Source organism: Hyperolius riggenbachi, chromosome 7 (assembly GCF_040937935.1).
Source record: "Hyperolius riggenbachi isolate aHypRig1 chromosome 7, aHypRig1.pri, whole genome shotgun sequence".
In the NCBI taxonomy this organism is placed as follows: domain Eukaryota; kingdom Metazoa; phylum Chordata; class Amphibia; order Anura; family Hyperoliidae; genus Hyperolius; species Hyperolius riggenbachi.
Genome location: NC_090652.1, coordinates 23,824,238 through 23,832,552, shown reverse-complemented (window position 1 = coordinate 23,832,552; position 8,315 = coordinate 23,824,238).

Here is an 8,315-nt window from a genome sequence, read left to right as displayed (position 1 = left end):
ATATTTTCCTACAACTGTTTGGTTAGTGAGTGACTAGGATTCAGCTGACTGATCTGTGCTTAACAAAGTAAATAACTGATTATTCACTTATTTTCCAAATAACTCTGTGTCCATGTGAATACTAGTGATTATCGTAAGCAGCTAATTGTGATTATGCAAATTTTTGCATACATTTTTGCAGTTATGCCGATGCTTAAATACAATGTGCTAGTTGAATTAATTTTGTAAATTAATTTCAAATACTGCATGAATTTTTGCATAAGTTTTGCATTATTTTGTGCCTAATTTGGTGGCATAGCCGGCCTTTGACCTGAGCGACTGGAGCGGTCGCTAAGGGTGCCAGCTTCCAAGGGGGCGCCTATAGCTGGTTAACTATACTGAGGGCACCTACACCTGATTTCCTATACTGGGGGCACATATAGCTGGCTACCTTTACTGAGGCCACCAACACCTGGCTACCTATACTGGAGGCACCTACGCCTGGCTACCTATGGGGGGGATGGGGACCTTCAACTGACTTCCTATACTGGGGGCACCTATGCTTGGCAACCTATATTGAGGGCACCTGCACATGAGATCCTATACTGGGGGCACCTATACCTGGCTACCTACCTATACTGAGTTTGAGGGCATTTTTTCTGGAGGGGGGGGCCATGCACTGTGGTTACAACACGTAACCCGGTGCTGTGCTATCATTCTAAAATTCTAAAAGGGGGGGGGGTTGCGGCTAACTGTCCCACTGATTGTTTTTATTAATATACTGGAAAAAAAAGTTTCAGGCTTCATTTTTAAGTGTATTCAGGATAATGCCCTCTTTCCATCCATTCTTGGTTATCAATAGTATTTTTTCTATTATACATATGTGATGTATCACAGAGATCTGAGCATTTGGTATGATGTGTCACGACGTCAAAAAGGTTGGGAACCACTGTCATAGGAGATAACTCAGGAGAAAGGGTGAATTGTATATGGGTCTGTGTGTGTGTGCGTACGTGGGAAGAGGATGAAGGGGGGGCACAAAAATCATGTTTCTCTCAGGGCGCTGTGAAACCTAAGGCCGGCCCTGTTTGGTGGTGAATAGCAAAGCCATACACACTATTGTCACCAGAATTGCTACATGGGAGTATTGTAATCATTTTTCAAAAAGACCTTGTCATTTTTGAGTCGTTTTTAAAAATGCAAAGGAAAATGGATTTTAACCACTTTACCACCAGCGGTGTGGATATATCCGTCCCTTTTCCACCCTTTCAACACCAGGGACGGAGATATCCGCACCTCCCACCGCTCCCGTCGCTGTCCGTGCTCCCGCACATGCGCGCGCCCCCGCGCTCGTGCACGCAGCCCCCCACTCGCCCGGAGATCAATGAACAGGAAAAACCGTTCCCGTTCGTTGATCTAATCCCCCCGCAATGTTCGGCTGCTTCTATGAGTACTGTGACCATCTTGTGGCCAAATAGTAAAACTACACCCTAAAGCATTTTTCACATACAAATACATTAGTTTTACACTAAAAATTAACTCATTACCTCCCACACTACCCAATTATTTTTTTTTTTGTAATTAAACAAAAAAAAAAAAAATTACAATGAAAAAAAATACATAAATAGTTACTTTAGGGACTGAACTCTTTAAATATTTATGTCAAGAGAGTAAAACACTGTTACTTTATAAACTATGGGCTTGTAATTAGGGATGGACGCAAAACTGAAAAAAATGCACCTTTATTTCCAAATAAAATATTGGCGTCAAACATTGTGATAGGGACATAATTCAAACGGTTTTATAACCGGGACAAATGGGCAAATTTCATGGATTTTAATTGCAGTAGCATGCATTATTTAAAAACTATAATGGCCGAAAACTGAAAAATAATGAATTTTTTCCCACATTTTTTCCCATTTTCCCGTTAAAACACATTTAGAATAAAATAATTCTTGGCATAATGTCCCACCTAAAGAAAGCCTAATTGGTGGTGTAAAAAACAAGATATAGTTCATTTCATTGTGATAAGTAATAATAAAGTTATAGACGAATGAATGGAAGGAGCGCGGAAAGGTGAAAATTGCTCTGGTGCTCAAGGGGTAAAACACAGAAAAATGACAATTTAAGAAACAATTTTCTTTGCATCTATAAAATCGATTCCCTCAAAAATTACAAGATCATTTTGAAAAATATTTTTTGTACCCACTATTTTCCTTAACCTCCCTAGCGTTCTGGACTATCTGAGCTCGTCCAGAGATGCTAGAGGGCACCGCTCAGGCCCCGCTGGGCCGATTTGAATAATGTTTTTTTTTTAAAACACGCAGCAAGCACTTTGCTTGCTGCGTGTCCTACCCGACGCGAAAGTGGACATCCCCCCCCCCTCCCCGCCGCCAGGCTGTGCTTTGGGGTGGATCGGGAGTCCCTGGGACGTCACGACGTCGATGACGTCACTCCGTTCATCGCCTCGCCATGGCGACGGGGGAAGCCCTAAAGAAAATCCCGTTCAGAACAGGGATTTCCTTATGGGCGTGATCGCCGGCGGTGATCGGAAGGGTGGGAGGGAAAGAATCATGTAGCTAGCGCTAGGCTAGCTACATGATATAAAACAAAAATCGGGCGAAAAAAAACTCAGAACGCCCAGCAGGTTAACATATGTAGCAATTTTGGTGGCAATAGCATGTATGAGGGCTTTGCTATTGACTGCAAGTGTACTAATGATTACTGTTACAGACAAAATTATGATTTCTCCTGTAATTTCGCATTACGATTTTGCATCGTAACTGTGAGTTTCGATTTGAAATTACGTCTATGCAAAATTTGTGCTCATCACCAGTGAATACAGGTCTAGGCTCAAAAATAAAGGTGTATTTCTAGTGATGATCGTGTCTAGGAGAATTCATGGAGAAGCATGTGATCGCTTTGGCCAGTTGATAGATATGTACGTCTCTGATTTGCTGACCACGATCATGTGCAAAATTAGAGCTTTCCAAATCTATCAGCTGATCAAATGACTCGCATGCTTCTCCATGAGTGCCCCTAGACATGACCATCACCAATCATTTATAGGAAACACTATTTTCGCTTTGAATAGTTTAAATGTAGTTGGGGTTTCCACTGCTCTCTATCCCATTGTTTTGCCTTTATCATGTATTTACGTAACTGCTGATATTTTCTACAGCTTAACCTTCTTGGTGGTAACCCCGAGCTGAGCTCGGGGTAAGCCGCCGCCGCGGATTTCTCAGGCCCTGCTGGGCCGATTTTCATATTTTTTTTTAGAACACGCAGCAAGCACTTTGCTTGCTGCGTGTTCGGGTCGATCGCCGCCGATGCACCACTACCCGCTGCGATACAGGCCCCCCCGCATACTCCTTGCGCAGCCTGGCCAATCGCCGCCAGGCTATGGGGTGGATTGGGACACCCTGTGATGTCATGACGTCAATTATGGCACTCCGTTCGTCGCCATGGCGACGGGGGAAGCCCTGAAGGAAATCCCGTTTAGAACGGGATTTCCAGATGGGCTTGATCGCCGGCGGCGATCGGAGGGGTGGGAGGGAGGCGCTAGGCTAGCTACATGATAAAAAAAATTAGGCTTAAAAAAACCTCCCACGGCCGCACAGCTGCAGAACTGCAACCGCCAGGAGGGTTAACATGGGGTGCAAAATCAGCTCAGTTCACAATTTAATCCCACAGTGATAGTATAACGTTCCTGCCATTGTCTAAATCATGGCTGGGCAAACTACCCCCATTATGAATCTGGCCAGCCGCTACAGGACTGGATTCCTCTCCTTCTTCCAAAGCTCTGTGCAGTGCTTACTCATAGGTGTAACTCACCCAATCGCACTTTCCATGAGGTGTCATGTGACCCACATGTAACATGATGCCGACGTTGCCATGGAGATCACCGCTGGAAAGTGTGATTGGGTGAGTTAAACCTACAAGAAAGCACTGTATGCAACTCTGCAGGGAAGGAGGATGAGAAAGGACAGGAATGAGAAAGGTATGCTGGCTGCTAGAGGAATGCAGCCCAAAAAATTTTGCTCAACCTTGGTCTAAGCCAATGAATGTATCGGTATGTTTAAGGGACATGGAAGGACACCAGAAAGTCCAGAGGAAACCCACGCGAATGCAGGGAGAAATCGCAGACTCCATACAGATAGCTGATGAGCGAAATCGTTTCTGACAGTTTTCATCAAACTTCTGATAGTCCGTGAGAATCTCATGAAGCAGGTTTGCAAAACTGCCACATTCGATTAGAAGAACGTTCATAAAAAGAAGTAGAAAAAATTATCTTTACAATCATTTTGCGTATATATATATATATATATATACATTTTTTCCCATACGAATCATCCCTTGTAATATATTTGCCAGGGATCCCTATAAAGTCCTATTGCAGCTGTACAGCGATCCCCGGCAAAAGCATGGACATGTGCCCCGGGGTTTCCTGTTGATCATTAAACTTGAGGGAAAATTCATTAAAGTGAATGGGAGCCAATATTAAAAAATAAAATAAACCAGATACTTACCTATGAAGAGGCAAGGCTCTGGGTCCTATAGAGCCTTCACACTCTTCTCTCGGTCCCCGTTCCAGCGCTGGCTCTCCGGTAGCATGTACTTGTCTAACTTGGTCAAATATTGCTCTCTCTTTGCCACGAAGTAAGCTTCAGAAATGTGCGAGAGCCCGAGTGCTCCCAAAAATGGGCCGCTCCATACTGCACAAGCACGAGCACCCTTCCACATGCTCGCGTGTGCTCGTTATGGAGCTGCCTGTCTTCGGGAGGACTTGGCTCCCGAAGACTTCCAAAGTCCCCCCTGGCGAGGGATGGCAGCACTTAATGGAGGGGACTGGGAGAGGAAGAGGAGGAGCCTTCCCTCTCCTTAGGTAAATATCTGGCTTTTATTTTTTTTTTAAATCTATTCCAATTGACTTTAAGGGCTAAAATGGATTCAAACAACAAGCTAATCAATTTTACTCCTATTTACTATTGTTTTACTTCTATTCACAATCAGTTTTATGAAAAAAAATTTGTTTTCACCAAACGTGGCTTCAAAGCTCGCTAAGTGGGGTTGGGGCTGATTTGTCGCAAGGCGGAATTCGAAAGTTTTGCCCACCCAACCCATCCCTAGTTTTGGCTAAAATGAAAGCAACTGAAAATGGCCCTTGGTGCAGTTTTTGTATCAGGCAGTAAGGCCCAGATTTACATCACTGGAGCCTATAGGCACAGATGTCCTGGCACCAGTAGACTTCACCCTCCATGAACCTACAAACACACGCGAACCGCACAGCAAGTGTGCTGGGTGGCCCAGCTGTTACTTCTCCCTTACTTCCCTTGCCCATCATAGGTAGCTACAGGCTTATTATTAGGTAGCCAGAGGTACCCTCAGTAATAAGTAGCTAGTGGTTGGGACTCTGCATAGGGAAGGAGGGAGGCACTAGGGGAGGGAATGACCTGCCTTTCCATCATGAGGCGCCTGTAGGCACAAGCCTACAGTGCCTTATGGTAAATCCGGGCCTTCAGGCAGTACATGGCTGGTGTTCTTGTACTGCAATGCAATGGACAAACATGCAGGTGATGGGAAATTTACTGCAATTCCTTTTCAGACACCTTTTTCCTTTGCCTATGATGATCACTTAAAGTGGGCCTAAACTCTTGCACAAGAAACAAGTAAAGCACAGAGAAATTCACCCTGGCTCTTTTCAATTCACTTTTTCTCCTGCTTTTTTTTTTAGGTAATATTTTCCCTTTAAAGAGATCCCGAGCCGGGGTTCTCGCCACGAAATCTCCATACAGAGGCTGGGTCTGCCTATAGAGCCCAGCCTCTGTTGCTAGTCAGATTCCCCCTAAATCCCCCCTGTGCTCAGCGAGACCCCATAAATCACAGCCGCTCTGTGCGGCTGTGTTCATCTTTCTAACGTCAGTCTCGGTGCTCCCCCGCCTCCTGCATCGCTCCGGTCCCTGCCCACGTCCCTTCCCTCCAATCAGCGGGGAGGGAAGGGACACGGGCGGGACCGGTGCGATGCAGTAGGCGGGGAAGAAAGGAGACTGACGTTCTAAAGGTAAACACAGCCGCTGCTGACACGCTGCGTGTCGGCAACGCGGCTGTCATTTATGGGGTCTCGCTGACCGCAGGGGGGATTTAGGGGGAATCTGACTAGCAACAGAGGCTGGGCTCTATAGGAAGACCCAGCCTCTGTATCGGGATTTCGTTGTGAGAACCCCGCCTTGGGTTCTCTTTAAACCCCCAGCAAGAATGACAACAGTACTTTTTCACCCACTTTCAGTTCTTTGAATTGCAGATTGCTGAAAAGTTATTTTAAACAGAAGATGAAAAATTATCTCCTAGGAGAAAACTCAGGAGAAAAGGGGAATTGAATAAAGGCCACAATGGCAAGCAATGTGATTGTATGTGTGTAATGACAGTTGTCTGTGAACCTGCTCTCTGGTTACCTATGGAGATTATGTAGATAACGATCTATGCATGGTGAAGCTGGTATTTGTGACAGTGATGAGGAGCAAAAACTCCACCATGGCTGTATGCATGTTGGATTGATATGGCCCTGTAAAATGTGTAGGCTATGGGCCAGGACCACCATCAGAAATGTTGGGGCTCCTCATAGATCATGGATCTTGGGGCTCCTCATAGATCATGAGGCTCCTCATCTACCCGGCCCTTCACTGCAGTGATAGCTGTCCCCCCTGATGGCGGCCCAGCTATGGGCACACCAGCGGTTCTGGGTGTGTGTCTGGCTTCCAGGAACAAAAATGCAGATGTATATTTAAGGTTACCATACTTAGATTTCCACTCTTGGCCTCAACTCACTAAGGGTAAAATAATTTTGGTCGGTAAAACACCGAATGCGGTACTTTTTTTTTCCAAATTCACTAAGATTTCCTGGCATGCTGTAGAAGTTTGGTAAAGTGTAAAATAATTTTGGTCGGTAAAATACTGAATGCGGTACTTTTTTTTCCAAATTCACTAAGATTTCCTGGCATGCTGTAGAAGTTTGGTAATTTACTAAATGAACATGCTTCAATTCACTAAACCTTGCTTGGTAAGTCTCACTTATTAGCTATGGAGCAGGTCAGGCAGGAAGCTGTGAGTCTGTGTGCATGAACCAGGGGTTTTCCGTGCAGTACATCCCATTATCCCTTTAGATGTGCTGCAGCCACCAGAGGGAGCTCTTCCATATGCCAGAATACAGATATGCACATCTAATGGGATACCGGAAAGCCTCGTAAAATGTCTCCTTCCTCTGCTCTGTATGAGTTAAATCCCACCTTCCAGGGTGTCAGATCAAATCAGGATGAGAAGCAGGGCTGTGTGGCTCTCCCTATTGGCTGTCTGTCAATGTTACCACATGGAAATTGTGAGTTTTCGCCTGCTAAGAGCTGGAGAAAAATACCAAACACTTTTATTTGATTTATCGAATATGTAAATCTTTGTGAATGGCAATTTCTTGACCTTTCTTGAGGTTTTAACCACTCAAGTCAGTAATTTACCTCACTATTTGGTCATTTCAATTTTCAATGCGGTAACAGGTTTAGTGAATTGGCATTTGGGAAGGTGATCAGTAAAATCAGTTGTTTTCTGCATTACCAAATGCGCTAATGCTTTGTGAATTGAGGCCAATGTACAAACCGATCAAGATTTGAAAATGTTGTTGAACTGCAGCATTGCAATGTTCAATAGACAAACTAAATGATTTATAAATGAATATTGTAAAAAAGTAAGCAATTTATAATTTATAATATTATAATTAGGGATAAGCCAACAAATCCGGTGAATCCACGAATCCCTCGAATATTGGGAAATATTAGAGATTCGTGGATTTAAATCCGAACGCCATTTACCGCTCGCTGAATCTGCCGAATCCCGCCGCGGTGTTCATGCACATCCGCCGCTTCCCCCGCTCGCCCTCATATTCCTCCATCCCCCGCGCCTCCTAGGCTCGCCTCCGCATAATCAAAATAGTATCCGCTCACCTATCCAGAGCGGAGTGCAGAGCAGCAGACCTCTCGCTGACTTCCTTGTTCCCCCTAGTGACCAGCTTTTACTATTACGTTATCAGTAAAAGCCGGTCCGGCCACTAGAGGGAACAGGGAAGTAAAGAAGAGGTCTGCCGCTCTGCGCTCCACGGGGAAGGTTAGTGGGTACTTATTTATGCGGGGGGAGGGGGGGGGCAAGCAGAGGAGGCAAGGGGGGACAGAGGAGGTTGTGGGGGGGTTGGGTGAGCACAGGGCTACCTACTTAAAGGCCCCTATACCTACCTGCCTATACTGAAGGCCTCTATACCTACCTACCTACGTGAAGGCCCCTATACCTACCTACCT